The sequence below is a fragment of the Vicia villosa genome, unplaced genomic scaffold, assembly GCF_029867415.1.
Source record: "Vicia villosa cultivar HV-30 ecotype Madison, WI unplaced genomic scaffold, Vvil1.0 ctg.000025F_1_1, whole genome shotgun sequence".
In the NCBI taxonomy this organism is placed as follows: Eukaryota; Viridiplantae; Streptophyta; class Magnoliopsida; order Fabales; family Fabaceae; genus Vicia; species Vicia villosa.
Genome location: NW_026704957.1, coordinates 982,856 through 1,005,066, shown reverse-complemented (window position 1 = coordinate 1,005,066; position 22,211 = coordinate 982,856).

Here is a 22,211-nt window from a genome sequence, read left to right as displayed (position 1 = left end):
CTGTCATCATATTGAATAAAAAATTTACATGTATATATTTATAACTTTTCTTGTGGGTGGTATTTCACAATACTTTTTAATTTTTTTAATAAAAAAATGAAATATATTAAAGCTTATTTGATGTGTGATATATGATATGTTAAAAATTGGATAAAAATAAGATAGGATAAAAAAATTAAATATATTTATGATCCTCTTAAATATTTCATTTTTTAAGTTCCTCAAAATTTATTTTTCAAAGAATATTCTTTTTAAAATCTTTATCCATATTTTTTTATCCCTTATGCATCTTAGCAATATAATTAGGTACGGTTTTAGCCACTGTTTATTAATTAATGACTCGAATAGCAACTGTTTTGGAAGAAGGGATCAAAAGTGTAGATGGAATTTTTTTAGAAAGACCATTGTTTGAAATAAATATTTTGAAAGATTAAAAGTGAAATATGAGATATTTAGGAGGACCACAAAAATATTTAACCCATAACAAAATAAACATTTATTCTATTATGTATTTAATGTGCATATAATAAAAAAAAATTATAGTACGTATTTTATAATTTCATCATATATATATATATATATATATATATATATATATATATATATATATATATATGAGGAGGGATCAAATTACACCCGAAGAGTTACACCACGAGTTACACTCGTTCAATAACTACATCTCGAATTAATATTTTTTAAATTCAACCGTTGGATTGAAACATAATATCATATAGATCATACCTATAAAGTTTGAGCTTAATCTATAATGATTTACTATATCATCAAGATATCCAAAGATTAACGTCAAAATGAGCTTTCATATAACGTTAATTTTGATGTGATTCAATGACATAGTAAATCCTGATAGATTAAGCTCAAACTTTATAGGTAAGATCTATATGATATTATGTTTCAATCCAACGGTTGAATTTAAAAAATATTAATTCGAGATGTAGTTATTGAACGAGTGTAACTCGTGGTGTAACTCTTCGGGTGTAATTTGATCCCTCCTCTATATATATATATATATATATATATATATATATATATATATATATATATATATATATATATATATATATATATATATATATATATATATATATATATATATATATATTTTTTTTTTTTTTTTTGGGTCGGTCGATTGCCAAGACCCAACCTCGTGTAAGTTCAACTATAATCTCATATATATATATATATATATATATATATATATATATATATATATATATATATATATATATATATATATATATATATATATATATATATATATATATATATATATAGTTTTTTTTTGGGTCGGTCGATTGCCAAGACCCAACCTCGTGTAAGTTCAACTAGAATAATCCAACGTATAAAGTCAATACGTATGAGATTTAAGGTACATTTTTATTACACTTGTCTTGGATTATAAACTAATTTGAACGTTTGACTGCTACCTTGTGAGTCCACCTTGCGTCATTGCACCTAATATCAGCACCATCGATCCGAGAATCTTCGATACACACCAATTTTGGTTCCACAATGGAACAATGGCGCCATCTGTGGGAATTGACTCCCGATTCCCGCAAAATTTTACAAATAGATCATCCTCGTTCAAAAGTTAGATCTTTGTCGAAGTTGAGAGAATGAGACAATCATTTCAAACATTGCAATGAAGAGACATATTATATCTTCTGATTTGTTCCACTTCAATTAATCGTTGTCGGTGAAATCCCTAACTCACCGAAATCGGACGATGATCTGCCATCAGAGCACCTCTTCCAAACAAAAATTGATAATAAACTATGAAATAAGGATCAAGTGGCGTTGGGATGTTAAGGTCGTGAGAAGATAAGTAAAACCTTGAATGCGGAGTTGCTTATAGTTATCACAATCATCGTTGCTGGATGAACACTTATGAGAACTCTCATAAACGGCAGAATCGCATAACAACTTCTAACCTGACGTGATCGAGCAATCACATATTCGCCAATCAAATTTGAACATATACAATGGTAGAGATCCATTGGCCTTCGATGATACGATAACTTTCCCTCGCGTAAGAACATATTTAACACTGTCAATAAAAAGAAGCGAGCTAGAGAAAGACACTAGTGCATAAATGACAATAGGATTATTAATATCATATCTATTTTATTAAAAATAGGTGTAAAATTCATCAGCGAAGGCAATTTTGCAAATATATTAAAAAGGTTAAATTTTAGACACCTATTTTTTGAATTATAAGGTTTCAAACGTACGTATCTTAAAATAAAATAAAATATTTAATTATGTAACACCTAATTTTAGGAAAAACATATGTAAAATAAAGAGGCGGTGGCAAACTTGTAATTATCCATCAATACCTAATTTTGGAAAAAGAGGTGTTGTTATTATATACTAATTATTATTAATACTAATTAATTAATATTAATGCTGATTTATTGTCATGCTCTCAGACCTAAAACTTTATGTTCTCCACAAAACCCTATGCACTCAAACTCCGAAATTTTCCCAGAATTTGAAATCGCCCTCTCAACAATTGAAATTTCTCTTTCAATCATGTTTACTACCCACTCGATTCCTCTCTAATAACTGACCATTTTTCTCGTTATGTTCATCAAATTCCGAACAATCCTTCTACAACAAGCCGTCCTGGTCATGGTTTTGTGTCGTGGGTTTTTTCTTGTGGGAGACATAAATTACTAGAAAACTGAGACGAAAAAGAGGTTGCTCAATAAGACTAATCAACTTCCCACTCTATACCTCTATCCATTCTGGTGTTTTTTCAATTTTAAGATATTATTCCATTTAAATATGATTTTTTAGCATCATTGTTGTGACTGTTGGCATTAAACACATACTCTTTTTCATTTTGTTTTATTATCTGTTGTATGCTAGTCACTGGTTTCTATCATAGATACTTGGTGGGTGATGGATATAGTTGTTGTGTTTTAGTGTATGCAGAAGCACTTGTCATCAGAACATGCAATTACAAAGTATTGAGTGATTGCATCATCATATCACGGTTGGTACTTTGGTTTATTTTTTTTATTTTGAGTACCAAACCATCTTAAATCTAGAGGTTTACGTTTGAGATAGTCCAATCATGTGTGTGGATGATTTTGTGTTTTGTAGCACAACATTACTCTGGAAGTTCAACTTATATTTTCCCCCTTTAGCAGTGGGTATATTTTCCCCCTTTAGTTGTGTGTGTCATTTTAAACTTATTTGGACTTTAATTTGTACCTCTGAAATTACCCTTATTTCTAATGACTAGTGAGTCATTAGGGATATAAGAAGCAATAATAAACATTTCTCACTATGATATTTCTAAAATGCAAAAACTACATGCTTCTAAATTGGTTTAATATGTAGAATGATTAATTACATTATTTAGTCGAATAATTTTACATCAGCACATTTTATTGGAAAAAGAAGACCAAAAAAAATATTTAAGGTTAAGCTTTTATGGGCAATTATTATATATGGTATAGTTGCAAGGCCTAAGCATTCATGTGATAGTAGAGAGCTGGTGAAGAAAAGATGTTAGAAGTTGTCACCCAATCAATAGAAAAGTAATTGTTATTGTAGAAAAGGGAAATATCCAAGTAGTGTCGAAATCCATTTTGACATGTAAGTATGCATTATTTTCAAGTTACTTTTTAAGTTTATAACATTAAAAACTCATGATTTAAGTTCTAGATAATAACATAACTAAATGCATCCTTGAACAAATGTTCAGCTACTATTTCAAATTATGATTCTGGTGTGAGTTTTTCAATAATTCATATTAAAAGATTGTCTTACAAATAACAAATTTCGTGTGATTAGTAGTAAAAATTATCATTTTGCTCAATTTTATTATATAGTTTCATTAACTAATCTACAATATAAGAAAGTTAAATGCTCTGGAAAATACCGATTTGCCCTCCTGCTTCCATATTGTTCCACGTGGACAACTTACTTGCAAAGTTTCCCAATTTACCTCATGGAATCACGTTTCTCTCATTTTTTTCTCTTTCATGTTTCTCTTTCTCTTACTTTTTCTCTTTTTCTCTTTTTCTCTCTTTTTCTCTTTCTCTCTTTCTCTCTACAGAAGGGTTGTTCTTCCTCTTCTTCAATCTTCTCCATCTTCCTCTTCCTCAATCTTCTCCATAAATCTTCTTCCTCTTATCTCTCTTCCTTCTATTTGTTATTCTCTTTCTCTATCGTTGAGATGAAACTCTGATTTCTGATTATGTAACGATGCACGAAATTAGGGTTTCAAAAATCTTATTTAGCCTAAAAGAAGAAACACAAAATCAGGACTTTGGAGAAATCACTGGTATCCCTTTTTGTATTCTACCATGGTGAGTTTCGATTTCGATTTCGTAACTTGTGTGAAAGAACAATCAAAGCATTCATCGGAACAATAGGCTATGGTGATACTGAATACTGAAAAATTGTTTATTTGTGATTCATTTTTATAAAAACTGAATGTTTGTTTATTTGCTGTTATTGTTGTTGTTTTTTGTTTTTGGTGGTGTGTTTAGGGAAGCAAAATGAGAGGAACTTACTGAGTTTGAAGGGTTTGTTTTGTGATGAAGTTTCTTACCTTTTGTCATTTTAAGAAGATTGAATCTGGTATGAAACTTTTTATTTTTGATTTTTTTTCTCTGCAGAATTTTGGAGAGTTAGAGGAGCTTTCTATTTTTTTTATGCCAAATTCTAGAAAAAAATATAATCTGAATCATAAATCACTAAAGTATTTTATAGAAATCTGATGTTACAAGAGGTATAATAAAATTGCAATCTTTTGATATCTTAGTAAAAATTGGTTTCTTTTAATATCAGAAACCACACCTGTGTCCTTTGATTTGTGAATTTATACTGATTTTTTATTCCTTTCAGCTGAGGATTGTTGAAGCCTAATGTAGTGATTGAAGCATTTCAAGATAGGGCTTCTAGGATGAATGTTGTTGTTGCTCAAAATCTAAGCAAGTTCACTAATCTTGAATACGGTAAATGATTCAATATATCATATATTGTTTGAATCACAAGCTATATTGACCAGTCCTGTTTTGCAACTTTTTATACTTTCTGTTAGTATAGGCATGTGTTGTTTTATCAATATAATTTGTGCGACATGTCCGATATTATTGTTATTTGCTAATGGTTTTTCTCACCGTAGGTTTTCAAGAACTCTCGGCTGAATTAACTAGGTTTCAGGTAACGGGTTTAATAATTTTCAGACTTTGTGAACACTGTCATTTGATCATTTGACAACAATGCGACTTTAGCTACGCTTTTAACTATAAATTATTTTGGAACTATGATCTATAGCCAGTCTCTACTACACGTTATATTTATAACAAGTCTTTAATCACTATTTCTATATTAACTGATCACTATTTCTATATTAACTGAACGAAAATTCTGCAGGTAGCTACTCGTGGAGGTGGTTTATCAACTATCATTGTTGTTAGTATGGCTGTAACTGGTATAAGAGTCCTTTATTATCATCAAGATAGTAAAAATGACTTTGACTTCAGTTGTTCTGTCTTAGAGCATAAAACCTGCTGTTTCACAGGTTAGTGGTTTAAAGTTCAGTTGTTCTGTCTTAGAGCATAAAACCTGATGTTTAGTGGCTTTCACTTTTCAGGTTCAATATTTCTTTGTTGGTGTAAAGGTATTGTTCCATCTACTTGGCGATCCTAGAACTCACGACGATACCTCTACCCGTATAAACATTATTGGCTTTCACACGATTCTGTTAGAAATATGATGCTCATAGTGCCGGCGTCGTTCTCCTGTTGGCGGCGAAGTGAGCGATACTGAACATTCAAGAGAAGTGTCTACATTAAACCAAACCTGCCTGCTGTCAACATTCATGAAAATAACACTTAGGATCTCATGTCCATCGCCCAAGTCCAACTCTTATGGTGCAGTCGTAGCATATATAGTTCGTTGTCTACTGTCAAAATCGTGAAATGAGCGATCAGACATGTAAGTTTGGTTTGAACCTATAACTTCTAAGGTGCATTGTTAGTCTTGATCGTGAAATGAGCGTTTTCAGAATGTTGTTCGTAATTCGTAATACAAATATGTTTAAACTGTTTTAAACGGTAATTTGTAATACAACTATGTTTAAACTATTTTAAACCGTACAAATATTGAGTGTTTATGAGTTTAGTGTCCGGGTTACCGAAGGGGGTATTTAAACAAATGTTAGTGTGTATTTTTATTTATTTTTCAATCTTCTATATTTGTTATGTTGATTTGCATTATTTACTCAAAATGTCATATGAGTTGTTCTGATTCTAACGGATCTCTTTGCATTCCAAGGAAATTAGTTTATGCACGGTAGCTGTTTGTATTAAGGTCGTAGAGATATCAAAAATGAAAACTATGATGGCAGTGCATAAATCATGGACTACAAACTTGGTTTATCAGTAAATCACTCCACATGATATTAGAAATTTTAATATAATATGTTTTGAATTTGATTTATTTTATATGGTTATATGTTATTTTAATTAACTATAACTTCCATCATTAACATGTTTATGCAACTAAACTTTTTAGACAACATATACAAGCTTTAGGACTCTCATCAATAAGCTTTAGAACTCCTAAATTAGTTCTAGAATCCACATGATATTTTGATTTGTTAATTAAGATATGTCACCATTTGTAGGGAATTACTTTTTAAGCTTTCGTTGATTTTTTCCTAAACAGGTTCTTGTAGTATACTGATTGACACACTAAAACTCATCCTAATTAGTTATAATCTGCTACATTACGTTTGATTTTTATAGTCTTGAAGGAAAAATAATTCATGGTTGCTACTTCAAAACTCAATACATTTTGAATTGATTTTTCCAATACTAACTCCTTAACTTATCTTACAGATGCTCCAGCATGGGTGGTTGGTTCCCTTGCGCCTATTATCTATGGAACAGTGTTGGTGTCTGCAACAGAGGCCTCTGGTTTTGGTTTCTGATTTCGGGGTTGAATTTGTATAGTTCTTCTTCTGTTGCTTCGTCATCAATTGTTCAGAGTTTATATTGTTCGGCTGAATTGACTAGATTTCTGAGGTAACGGGTTTAGCAATTTTTAGACTTTGTGAACACTGTCATTTGATCATTTGACAACAATGACACTGTAGCTATGATTTTAACTATAAATTATTTTGGAACTGTAATACTGAAAAATTGTTTATTTGTGATTCATTTTTATAAAAACTGAATCTTTGTTTATTTCCTTGATGTTATTGTTGCTTGCTCAGATTGAAGGGTTTTTTTGTGTTGGAGTTTCTTACTTTTTTTGTCATTTGAATATTTGAAGGGTTTGTTTTGTATAGTTCTTCTTCAGTTGCTTCGTCGTCGATTGTTCAGAGTTTGTATAGTTCGTCAATGTCATTAGTTTGTAATGGTTTGTAAGAAATCGATTCTTTTAAGCTTGAACTTTTGTTTTACAGATTGTCTTTGGTAATGATGTCAAATATTTGTAATTAATTTGGTGGATTGTTCTATCATTAGGTTACAGGTTTAACAAATAATTCTTATATAGCAGAAGCGCATGATGTGCGTCATTGTGTACATAAGTATAAGATTCTTGGTAAATATGTGCTACAAGTTGCGAAGGTAAATTTCAAGCTTTGATAGTTGCATCTCATAGTTGTTTGCTTCTCCCAACTGCTCCTTCCCTCAATCCTCTTACAGTATGTACTTTTAAATCTCGCAGAAGAGAGTGGAGGATATGTTATCTGTTGGTCTTACTGAGGAGCACCGAGAATTTGCAATAATGTTTGCAAACGTTGTTGGTTCTCAGGTTATATCCCAGCTTAATGCATAAAACACAAGTCTGGATATTATTGAAATTATAGGTTAGTGTGGGTTATATTTTTCTCCTGTTTACTACTTAGATTCACATGTTTCTTACAAATATAACATGTTTTAATGCAGCTGTTTATTTTCAAGTTCTGCAAAGATTTCCTTACATATGTCATAATTTATCGCTACACTTAGAGATCATGATAAGATTTAATCTGCAGAGGATTCAACGATGTTGTTAATGGATTCAATGATGATGATTGGTCTGTCGTGCACTACGACGACGATGATGAGTGGTCTGTTGTGCACTGTGACGGCGACACACATACAATTTCAATGAATTCAATCAAGCATTTGAGCAGCACTTCTGATCCAGCAAGTTCCCTTTCACTCTTTGGAGGGATTATCTGTGCCAAAGCTTCAATGTTACTCTGTCTAGATCGTGAATGGTTTGACATTTCAACAATGGTGAAAAGTGAAAACCAGATCAACAGACTCACTAAGTTGCTTGTCTGAGTAATTTCCTGAGTCGTGTTCAACCGGATTATTTTGCTACATGTGAAAACCAGATTAGTAGACACACGTCCTTATGTTCATCGCGTAAATGATTTGTCATTCGGAGTGGACTTGAAGAAGATAAGATGGATAGGGATACTGCAGGTATGAATTGAAATTTTGTGCTCTCGCAAGTTCAAGTTATGAAACCAATCAATAAATTGTAGAACATTAAAGAAAATTCATGGAACAACTTCTTTCTCAAGGAGATCATAAGCATGTAAATGATGAATAAGCTATTGTATGTATTTTTATGATAAATGATATTTAAAAAATCTAGGAAGCATTTCATACATTGTGAGGCTTCTGATTCATTGGAAAAATCAGTTCGGGATACTACTAAAAGAAAGCATGATGGTTCGAAAGGCATGTCGTCGTTTTCTGGATCGTCAAAAAGATCGCGGGTGCAGGATCGATTATAGAATATGATTTTCTCGGTTGTTGGATGCAACACGGGTCTTAGTGATTGTAGAGAGTATCATAAGCAACATAGAGTTTGTGAAAAACATTCGGAAACTCCTGTTGTTTGTTGGAGGTAAGCGGGAAAGATTCCTTCAAAATGTAGCAGGTATATTAATTGAAGCTGTTTGTTTCGGATTTATAGTTTATGCAATTCCGTTGAAGTAAATATGCGAATTAGTCCTTGAAAGTGTAAGCATCGGTCAATTTTAACTTACATTTTACTATTTTACTTGGTTGCTGATGTCGGTGTCCAGTGTCGTATCGATATCGTGTCCGAGCCAATGACTACTGTTAGAATTTATGTTTCTTTTTGTCATTATTTTTTGAAATTACGCTTAATATAAAATTTTACATTTACTTGCCCTAGGTCCTAGAATCCTGCACTTTGGTAACCCTCAGACATATGTGAGTGAATCCTATTATGAGAAACATTTGGCCTGCAACTGCAATAACTGAAGCTGAACCAGGTTACTACCGTTACCGACTTTTTTATCGAATCGACAAACATAAACAGGATAAAAGACATCCTCTATGGCAAGAAACCGTCCCTAAAGTCGACGTTGTTAATGAAGCCATGTCGGGGATTCCTATCAGTCAGCCTATCTATTTGCTGCTGTATTGATGCGATAATGTTTACTGGCAGGTTCAGTTTCGGAGTGTATGCAGTAGCCTTTAATCCTGCATCATCATGACATGAACTTTTTTCCTTGGTTTTTATCTATTTTTGATCTGTTGTTTGCAGTGGAAGTGTTCAAGGAGCTGCGGGTTTTCTTTGTTGACAGATGTATAAGCTGATTTTTGGTTTTTGGATAATGTTTTTTTATCAGCCAGTGTTAGTGTCGATTTCGGACACTGACATGTCTTTTCTCAGAGGCGGTGGTATTGACTAATTTGAGTTTGTAATCGTAGAATATATTCCAAATGAAATAGACTTGACTGATATTTGTTTGCAGATCAGTTGTGAGCCAAGTTATAACAAGACACCTTCCAAGTTTGATTCTTAAGCAGTTTCTATCATTTGTTCCACCAACCATGATTATGATTTCATCTTGGAAAGGATGTATTTCATGGAGTCATATACAAAAAAGTACATGTGTTAAATTATTTTGATTTATCATATGGATATTTTCTTTGCAAATTATTGGTTTGTAAGTTATTCACTGTCCTGTATCAATTTGTCTTTATATTTATATTATTTGTTATTTGAGGTAATTAATATTCATTTGAACATATATCTTTGGAGTTTTACAAGAAAAAACACAATTCATAAATGAAAGATACTGGTTAGTCTTAGTCATTGGTGGACTGTATGTCATTATGGTTTATCTTCTTAGTTTTAATGTTGCGGCTCTAATTCTTTTAATGCTTCTTTTTTATTGTTGTCAAATTCATATTATAAGGTAAAATATCATATTATGGATTATGACATTCACTTTTCTGCCATGATAATAAGATGGATTGAGTAAATAAGTTGGACTGGATATTTGTCATCTGTCTCATTTGTGTTTTGTTAACTTTGTATACTCATATCGAAAACATTCAATTATTTTGCAGTTTGTCCATGACAATGTTATGAGAGTTTGTGTTTATTCGTGATTTGCAAAAATGAAGCCGAGTTTAAAAGATTGCTTTCAGTATTGTAGATTATTAGTTGTAAACGAGTGTAGTGGACAACAACATGTTTAAATGGTCTATAATGATTAATGATATACATGGTTATTTGATTTATTTTAGTTGTGGTTGGAAACAAAATTATGACTTTATACCCAATGACTTTGTATCCAAAAGTCAAATATGTATTATGAACATTTACTATAATAATTTAAATTACATAAATATACTGTACGACTTTATTAATGAATTGTCTTGCATTTTGTTAAAATTAATTAGACTCTATAATCATTTGAGATATCTTCCAAAAGCTATAAAGCTTTTTTCACAATTTTTTCTTAAATAGTTAGTCTGTTTGGTAAGACATATTTTCGAGCTTATAATTTATGTCTTATGTCTTAAAGCTTATATGATAATTTAGACCCGTTTGATAACGGTCTTTTCATCACTAACTTATAGCTTATTTTACTAGCTTATAACTTATTTTCTAGACGCTATTTCAAATAGCGTTTTAGCTTATGTCTTATAGCTTATTATTTTTTCTTTCTTTTTTATCTATATTATTTTAATTAAAATCCATTTTTAATCTTTATAATTTATTTTAATTAAATATAATAATTATATATTAAATATATTTTATGTCATTTTACATTTATAAGTTAATTGAACCGCTAATTTTGCCAAACACTTCAATTAACTTATAAGCTATCAGTCTCAACCATCCGCTATAAGCTATCATCCATCAGTCATAAACTATAAGCTATCAGCTAACTTATCAGTCAACAATTATTTTTACCAAAGAGACCTTAATAGTGTTATTAAATACTTAATTGTTGTTTGTCTATATTTATTTTAATTTGTTGATAAACAAAAATGAGATTTCTGGCAAAAATTATTATCATGAAGAAAATATGAAATAAAGATTTGGTTACCTATAATTACATATATTTAAAAATGATGATTTCGATGTTGAAAATAGTATTTTACTAAGATGATAATTTTAATTTTTTTATAACACCAAATTAAAATAATTATAACGGGAACGTGAAGTGATTGTTCAAAATATTGAATATTAACGGGATTGTCAAATTACTGATCAGAATATTGAACATTAATGAGAACATGAAGTTATTGATTAAAATATTTAATTATTATTTTTTCACGGATTCCAGATATTTTTCTATATTCATTCAATTATTATTTTAGACATTTTTTATATATTTAACTATTTTTTCACGAGTACCAGACATTTTTCTATACATTTAATTATTATTTTTTCACGGGTACAAATGCGCGTCCCGTACAAGTTTTTCTATGTGTTTAATAGTTTTTCTTAATAACAGATGTTTTTAAAAACTTATCCAGTGTGAAGTGTGAACGCACGGGTAACCAGTATTGAGAATCTACTTTTCATTATTATCTATTTTGTAAACGATGCTTATACAAAAATAATATTTGTATGCAGAAAAAAATTATTATTGATCTAAATATTTTTATATAAAAAATGATATTTATGATCTAAATATTTTTGATAAAAAATGATATATGTGAAAAAAAATCTTTTATTGATCTAAATATTTTTATATACGAAAATTTATTATTTATCCAGACATTTTTGATAACGATACCTAAACAAATATAATATTTCGACACGAGAACATAAAGTTATTGATTAAAATATTAATTATTAACGGGACATGATGTAACTGATCAAAATATTTTTTTATTAATTACATTCAATTTTTTCACGAATAATCAAATATTTTTCTATAAAAAATATACATTTGAAATAAATGCGTGTCCCGTACCAGAACCCGTGCAAACGCACGGGTTTGTTACTAGTTTATTTAATGAGTGTTTAATTTTGAGGACACTTTGTTAGATTAAACAAGTTGTGTTTCAATTTGAACGAGTTTGCTATTTCCACAAGAAAATTCTATGCTTTTATTTGGTAAAATAGAATTTCAACTGGAGACAATTTAATCAAGAGAGGTGGTATCTTGGATATGTCTCAAAATTCTTGCTCTTTTGGTTGCGGTAGAGAGGAAAATGTTGCTCACATTTTATATGAATGTCTGATAGTGTCGGCGGATTGGAGTGAGGTTTAGATGGCTGAAAGTTGTATTTGATTTCACAATTGTGCAATACAGAATTTTGTCATTTTGCAGGTTTGTTCAAGAATATTCAATTTGTTTAGGAGTCATTCTCTTAAGGGCATCCCCTTGCTGGAGTTTTTCTGAATTTGCTTCTTTTTGGGCAAAGTTCGTTTCTGCTTGCAAGAGGTGTCGTCTGCGGGTTGTTCGGATGGCTCGCAGTATTGGTCTGCTGCATAGGGTAGGATAATGCGGGTGGATTTGTTAGCAGCGGTGGAGTTTCAAAGTCCAAATAGTGGTTAAAGGAATTTGTATTCAGGTTTTGGCTATAGGTAGGACTTGGGTGGTTCTTATTTATTGGGTGATGTATCATCAGCTTGCATTGATTCTGTGTTGGCAATTGTTGTGCTTTAGGTTTTGTGCAAGTTCTATTTTGTCGTGTAGGTAATTAAAGTATTAGAGACTAGATATGTAAGTGGCATTCCCTATGCCATGTTTCTATTTTTTATATAATGCAGCTTTGGCCTTTAAAAAAACACCTTAAAATTAAAGCTTGAGAAACTGATTTAGATATTGTTATAAATGTCCCGAAAGTAAATGTTTAATGAAAATCAAGTCACTTCTTGTTTTACCATGTCTGACGCCCATTTGTTTTAAACTATATTAGATGTTATATCTCCATGTTTTATGTAAAAATAGGTAATTAATATAATATTCCACACCGGATTTTTACAGAAAATTCGTTGATAAAACATTATCCGCAGTTCCTAAAAGTTATGCTGTCATACATACCGCACCTATTTTTTTTAAAAACAAGTGTTTAATGATATTTTCTACACCTAATTTCTAGTAAAATCAGTGTTAAACATTACCTCATGATGCAGAATTAATATATATTAAACCTGTCCATAAAAATTTAACGCCGTCTAAAAAATAGGTGTCAAATCAAATTATAATACCGGTTTTAAAATAGGTGTCAAATACCATATTTACCATACCGGTAGCATTCACACCGAAAAGAAATAGGTGTTAAATCTAAATAAATTAGGTGTTAAATCTCTAATCTGCACTAGTGAGACGTACTCATTAGGACAATGATGTAGTTAAGCACGAAGGCTTTGCCAATTCACTAGGAGATATCATAGTTGGAAAGAAAAACCAAGCAAAACCATGCCAACCGAGAAAGAATGTATTGAAGAAGCCACCTTCAATAAATTTGATCACGCTTATTCTATGGTAATTTCGAAGTAAGCCATTTTAAGGTTAGTTCAACCGCACCCGTGATGGTAGTCTCTGACCTCCCCTTTCGAACAGACCATTGGTTGAATTTTGGAGGATTGCTATAGACTGACGTTGACCCCCAGGGTAAATAAACGAAAGGGGTGAACAATTCAACTGACCATTCATAAGAGCCAATCGATAGCACTCACTTAGAGATGATCTAGCCTCTAGGACCATGGGCAGGCGAGGTAGATATAAATAAATTTATCACCCAACAACACCCCGCGAACAAAGGAATGTTGAAGGGACACCATAATATATAGTCGCAGTCATCGAACATCTAAGGAGGAGGGTCACACCCACGACATTAAGGACATATATCCTTGTAAGGTGAAGTTGATCGATAGATGCTTCAATAGTAACACTCCTTAGTGATGCGGCCAGTCGGAGAGAAAATTGGAGAAAGGAATAATACACTTCCTTTGTGGTTCTCTCGGCAAGATATATATTATGTAAAGTTTTGTGTGATTTCAATAATTAATTTTTTAACTATGAGAAACACTGCAAGCACAAAATTACTTACAACCCTCAATAGTATGGCGTAAGTCGCTCGTCCAAGGAAGATTCCTTATGCGGTGGACACGCTTCAAGCGTAGCTCACACACCCGCTTCTTAGGAACTAACGACTCTAAGAGCATAGGAGATAGATCCCAGAGACGTCCTTCCTAAACTAGTACAAACTTGGGGACATGGAATACAACCCTACCTTTGGATGGGGACGGTTACTAGTTATGCTCGAGGATGAAACTAACTCTTCCCAATTGGAGCTAATAAAGATGAAGCTCCGAGGCTGTTTTACGTCACCCGATCAGGACCATAGAGTTTGGTATACAAGCTAGATGCCAATATAACACATACGATGAACGAAATCAAAAGTGTAGAAACAATAAGCAATTTTGGTTGCAACAAGAACAGAAACTACAAATCAATTGAAATCCCGGAAGCCATCAACTCAGAAGGTGGACCGGAGAACCACAAAGAAGATAAATAAATCATATCATGCCCAAGAATCTAAATAAAGGCATCAAACGGAAAGATAAAAATATAAATATTTTTTGTAAAGGCACAACACTCTACTAACTTTAAAAAAATATAAAAAGAATGAAATTAAGCCTCCTCGCTCTAAGACGCTGCACATCGGGTATCCACCAAAACCTTATCTCGAACAACCTTGAATAGATCAAGTTCTATGTGTGTGAATAGAGACATTGAGTTTGAGATTTTTTTCTATTCAATTGACTAATCAAAAGCCCCAGACGCATTAGCCAGAGTTTGCCAGAGGGACTTAGTGACTAACCAGGTCATCACGAGCCTTATGATTTTCTGCATATGACTCCCTATCCTATTAAAGGGATTTAAGAGCCTCATAAGCATGATAATATACCTCTTCAACAGCCATAAATATTTCCTTATGTTTCTTTTTTTCTCACTCTAATGAAGACTTAAGCTCAGTGACCCGGGCAACTAAAGTAGAAGGAAAGTAGTGGATCTTTGCCTCCTCCTAGAAATCCCTTTCATAGAAAACCCTATCTCGAAGAGCAGACATCTCCTCTTGAAACTTAGAGCACTTATTCTACATGGCTTCACACTTAACCTTAAAGGTATCTCCCTCCTTGGAAGGATTATCCATGGTCAGAACATCTCCCAGACCAACAGAAGTGAGTGAAAGCTAAAAGGCCTCTTGGTAGGTGTAAAAGGTAGCCTTGGAAAAATCTCCACTTTATCTTCTTCCACAAGTTTCTGAAAGTAGCTTCCTCGAGAGTGTGGAAAATCCAGACAGGAATGATGGCTACAAACTTAAGGAGAGGGGTGGGAGATCCTAAAGCAACACTCTTGGATAGACATGCCCGTTTAAGAGAATCTTCCTACTGGAAGGGACTTTAAACTTGATCTGACCTCTCATCGCTAGGACAGAAGGAGGCTGAAGGTGATCCTCCACAATCAGATCAATTTTGAAAGTTAGAGGTTGGTCAGTTCCAACGGCGGTTGAGGAGAACTATAGAGTTGCAGACACAACAAGCATTATAAGAGGAAGGGCTACAACCTGAGTCATGAGACCAAGTTTGACACCATGAGAAGCAAAAATATCATAGAACTTTTGAAAGGAATCCATTTTATCTACAAGAACCAACACCCATGGCAAAACAAAAGGGACTTGACCCCGTCATCACGATCTTTCCTCTCTTAACGACCAAATGCGCACTCCATAATAAGGGATCAATAGCCTTTTTCCTCTAAAAGGAAGACAAAACTGGATAGGAATGAACCCTATTTACAACCAAGTCCCCGGTAGAGAGACTCCAGCTCCCTCTTCATCATGACTTCTTCATTAGTTAGAGAATCCTATTTGACACCATACAAACGAGGCTCAGGATAAAAGAGGCCAAGCCTAGTATTTTAGAAGCATACCCTTACAAAATAGAGAATATTTGGAAGGGCTATAGTAGAAGGAAAAGTGAGCATCCCGAGTGATGGACCTTACCAGCACATAGCACCCCGAAACTCGCCCAAATATTCAAAGAAATGGAAGGACAAGGGAATGTGCATACGCAACTCAATAAGTCCCTGATTCTAGAAGTTATGTTGAGAAATGTGTATTATAGTGAACAGACTGAAGAAAAATCGATAAGAGTGTTTCCAAGACCTATACTCGACCGAAAATTGGAACACCTTCAAGTAATCCCAGGAGCCTGGTTGGACCTGGAATGGGACAACCTTCAGGTAATTAAATGCCGCCACCTCAAATAAAGACAAAGAAAACCGCATGTTTATCCTAGTGAACATACACTCTCAAAAGGGAACATAACACCCTTCAAAAGTGTTGAATATCCTTTTCTCTGGATCCACTATAAGGACCGGTCAGTCAAAAGGATGGTCAACTGTAATGTTGGTCGCATTTACATCTACCTGATCACTTAAAATGGAAGGAGTCCTCACTATCGATGGGTCCACCTAGCCGTATTTGATTCCGTAGGCTGGATCCACCAATGTGCATAAAAGTGACAACACAATCACCTTTGACATTGTCATAAAAGAAAAAAGCATCAAAAGAGGAATCTCCTGGTGAAGCTCCCTCATCTAAAGATCCCCTAGAGAGTCTCTTCGAATCAGAATAATCAATTATTTACCTTTCCCCAGGGACTAGTTGATTGGTGATTAAATGCTAAGAGTTTGGACCAGAAGATACTTCCACCCTAACTAAGGAAGAATCATCACTCCCAAAACTGCTAGACAAACTTATGGGGCTATCACTGATATTGAATGAAATAAAAGAACAAATAAAGATAGGAAAAACTTAAGCTAAGGATGGTAGATGATAGAAACATAATTTGATAAGGAAATTGAAGTTCAAGTGGGAGGGTGGAAGCTTTGTTCAAAGAAAAAACCATTGTCGCACACGGGTAAAAAATGAGTTAATAAAAATGTAGTTTAGGGAAGCAACTCAAGTTGTATTGCACGGACTTCTAATTCAATTACTTAAATTTTAGAATCAATAAATTTATTAAGGGAGTTTTTAGTTTTAGTGAAATTCGATAAAATGAGTATGAGTGAAAATCAATTAGTCCATTGAATTAACAACTCAAAGCTATCGATTCTTCAATTTAATCTTTAACATATACTCTATTCTTGTTTGAATATAGAGTACATTAGGAAAACTTCAATCTACCCTGTGTGAATTTGAATTCCTATAATTGGATAAAGCATCACAGTTGACAATGATTTATAGTTAAACACTCAAGCGTATTAACACTATAATCTATCAATTATGCCCTAAAAAATAAATTTTTATCAAACTAAATCCTATCAAATTTATCGGCAATTAAGTATTAGAATAAAAAAAATTAATAAAAAAGGAATAACAATAATGAAATTAAAGATATAACATAAAAACCTCAAACTTTGACGAATTGGTGAAACAATAAATTAAAAGAGAAGTTTAGTTGGCTATGTGAGAAAAGATTCAAACAAAGTTGTATTATAAATTATGTGATTCCCCCTCCCTATTCTAATTCCTAAAGTTAGAATAAGTATAACAAATAATTGGGCTTTAAGAGCATCGGATCCGATAACATAAAATAAATTTTGCTTCCACAAGTCTAGTACGAAAAATGAAATATTTGAATAGTTAGAAGTTTGAGTTAGCTATTGACATCAACATAAAACTTTTATATTTTTCTTTTAGATTTCCAACGCCTACTTGTACGTGTCAATTTGATACTCGTAGCGTAAGTTATGATATGCACAACAAGGAAGCATCAAAATGTGTTTATTTCGAAAATAAATAAAAAAAATAAACTAAAAGTTGTTTATAATTCAAATTTAAAAACATATTAAACACACACAAATTAAACCCTAGAGAACTTTAAAATGTTGAAGTAAAAAGCTGGAAAAGAAGTTCAAAAATGCACTGAGCAATTCAAGTAGGAGGATTGAAGCTTTGTTCAAAAATAACAATCACTAGACAGACTTATGGGGTATCGCTCATATTGTCTACAATAAAGGAACTACTGAAGATAAGGGAAATATTAAGGTAAGTAGGGCATATGATGGAAGCATAATCTGACGAGGAAAGATAAATTTAAGTGGGAGGATGAAAGCTTTGTTCAAAGAAAATCAATCACTATGGGAAATACTCTTGAAGAAGAAGGCAATACGCTCATAAGTAGATATTGATTTTAAAAGGCAGCGAAAAGTTATCTCAAAACTCGAAAATCCTCATATATAGGCGAAGACAATCAACGGGGCAGATCATCTGGAGTGGGAAGTTACAAGATCAACAATTGGATTTATCCTAGGGAGCTCAAAAAAACTCAAGTGCCCTCTAGTATACTAGGAGGAAGCACCATACCCTAAATTGATCACCTCAGGCCACACACAAAGGAAAATTGACGAAATGTTTCAAATGATGGGAAATAATTTAATACATTTGTCTCATAGTGATTTTGTAATTGACCTCAAACGTTTCCACTTCTCCCCAATGTTAAACACCAAAATTGGAGGCCGACTGCGACTTCAAAGAATTCCCCGACTAGTTCCACCTGGCAAAGCCTCAGGAGTAGCTATTCTGGGCTGGCCAAATGCGTAAAGCCAAAGCCTAACCTTATGCAAGCCTAACTAGAATAATACAAAGTATAAATTCAATACAATGAGATTCAAGGTACAATTTTCTAATCTCCACTTTTACTACACTTGTCTCGAATTTTGAACTAACTTGGGTGTTGGAGTGCTAACCTTTTAGGTCCATCCTGTACCACCGTATCAGAGATCAGTACCACCGATTTAGGATCATTTTCAATTGATACACATTAATTCTAGTTCCACAATGGAAAATACACACACAAACACACATACAAACAAGCAAACAAGCGCGCCCACACACACACACACAAATATATGGAAAATGCTAAGTCTCGCAAAAGAAATCATCACGACGACATCATGATAACACAAAAATAAAGCTTCAACATCCCTCCATCCCCCAGCTTCCGCGTGTATTCTAATAAATTCTAAAAGATAACACAAAAATTAATTGTTCCAACCTCCCTCCTTCCCCTTCATTCCATGTATTTTAATAAATTCCAAATATAACGGCTTCTATGAATTCGTGAAACACCCGTGATACATGTATTCGCTATGAATAGAATTACTCTATCTCATATATATTAATGTGCTTCAAAATCAAATGATCAAACTATGTTATTTAATTAATCACACAACAACAACATGAACAATCAGTCAAACATTATCTCACTAATTGGGATCATGGATTAACTTTCGCCATAATATTTTATTCAGTGTCATGATTCTATCCAAATCATTAATCTTGAGTTATTTCTTAATAACTTAAATTATAATTTTCTAGGTATTCCGTTATCTATAGATATTCTCCCCAAATACCCAAACTATCTAACTTTAGTTTCCGCAATCATTTATAAAACAGGTTCTACCCCAACACTCTCATTAATGTTATCATTCTAATCTTATGATGTTTAGTCTCACCACACATATAATAAAATATCTTCATCTCTGCTACACTTACTTTATTCTCGTGTTGATTTTTAACCGTCTAATATTTTGTCTCGTACAACAACGCAATCTTTTTACCACAGACTAATAATATTTTCCCTTTAACTTAAGAGGCACATTTGTGTCATATAAAACACCTCAAGCCCCCATCCATTTCATCTGTATAGTTTGATTTGGATGACTTACATCCTCTTCTATTTCCCTAATGTTTTGTATTACGAATCCAAAATATTTAAATCGCGTGACTTGAGGGATAGTATGGTTTCCGAATTTTACTTTTAGGTTAGAAACACTTCTCCTTTTGCTCAACTTACATTTCATATACTCTATCTTACTTCTCCTTAGGATAAAGTCATGCATTTCTAAATCTCATCTCCAAGTCTCCAACATCTAATTTAAATCTTCCTTTGACTCACCGAGTAGGACTATATCATCTGTAAAAGGCATGCTTCTCACTTCTAGCTCTTGGATGTGATTCATGAGAAAATTCGAAATTAAAGTAAAAAGGTAAGGCTTAGGGTTGAACCTTGATGAAGACATATTATAATAAGGAAATCATTTGTATCTCTTCCTTGTGTCCACACACTAGTCGATACTGCTTTGTACATATCTTAGATAGCTAAAATATATACAATATTAACCTTTTTTTTTAGGTTTTCCATAAAATCTCTTTACACACTTTTTACACTCCTTATGTCCATTTAGATCCTCTCTTACAGAAAACTTTTCATATTGGGGTATATCCTAAAGTAAGCCTTCTAAATCCTCTCAAAATTTTACCTTAAGGTGTTATGCTAACCCAATCTAAGGTGCGTAAGCACTAATAAAATTAAAGGTACTTTGTTCCACTACAAGTTTTAAGGTTATAATTCTATCTCATACTCTTTTCACATCCATAATATCCTTCTTCCACTTCTTGTCCACAATAACCCACACCCTGTTCTTGATGTAAATTTTCTGGTGTAGCAAAACTTAAATTTTGTGTTATCTAATTTTTCCTCCTTTTCACCTGTCCACTTAGTTTCGTGTAGGCATATAAAATTGATCTTCCTCCAAACTATAATGTTCACTTTTCCTTAGATTTTTCCGTAAGCGTGCCTATCTTCAATGATATAAAGTGAATCATACTCTCATGAACTAACTTCCTTACTCACACTTGTTCATGTAAAATGTGAGAACCCTTACTTATTTTTTAATGTATCCAAACAACAATGTTGTGTCCCTTACTCTTTTGACATTGCTCTCAAGCCATGCAACAAGTTCCTTACGGACAACAACCTAACATTCTCATTATTTCGTAGTTGATTAATGTCATAAATATTTGATAAAAGTTTATATGACTGTCAACTGACTAATATAGCTTTTACATATGACAAGACAGAGTTTGGATAGGGTATTATAGTATCCATCTCATTCTCGTGGTTGGAAAAAGTCCTCAAATTTTACTTAATTCACAAAATTATTTTTCCTATTTTAAATTCAAACATTTTTTGTTTCTCTCTCACGTTTTTTCATAAAAAAATCGATGACATGTTTGTTTTTTAACATATATTTTTATCTATAAAGTTCCACAATAAATTTATCTATCAAATATAAAATATCATTTCATTTTAAATTTGTAAGAAAATTAAAAAGTTATTAGAAAATTTATTATTGAATTATGAAATAAACAATCACTTAAATTAAATATATAATAATTTAACATTGATGTATTTTAAAAAATTGATATACATTTATTTTTATATAATAATATAAATTAAAATATATAAATATATATTGTGCAAGTATGAGACGAGGTGGATACTATAATGCGCATACCCACGCCCATATTTATTTATTTTAGTGAGTAATTACTCGAGCCTATACCCGTACCTATTTTTGTGTGGTTTTATTCTATTTATTACTCCCTCCATTTCAAAATATATGTCCTATTTGACACTTCCACATATATTAAAAGAATGTAATAAATGAAAGAGAGAATAATAATTGTATCAAATTATTCTCATAAGGTGCATTTGAATTAACTTAATGCAAAAGTGAAAAAACAAAAAATTAAGAGTATTAATTAGATGATATAATTAAAAGATGAAAAAATTGTCAAAAAAATAAAATAAAATTAAAAGATGAAAATTGAAATTACATTATTAACCTAAAATAACAAAAGTAATAAGTATTTTTGAACAAATAATTTTTTTAAATATGACATTTATTTTTTCGTTTTATGCTATTAGCTATAAATTTGTTTACAGATTCATCCTTTTTGTTTTTGGCGATTTTTAATTTGTAGAGCAACAAATTATTTGGTCAATTTAAATGAATATATATTTTTTTCAAAACCTAATAACTCCCCCCCCTTTTATTGAGCTTACAACAAAAC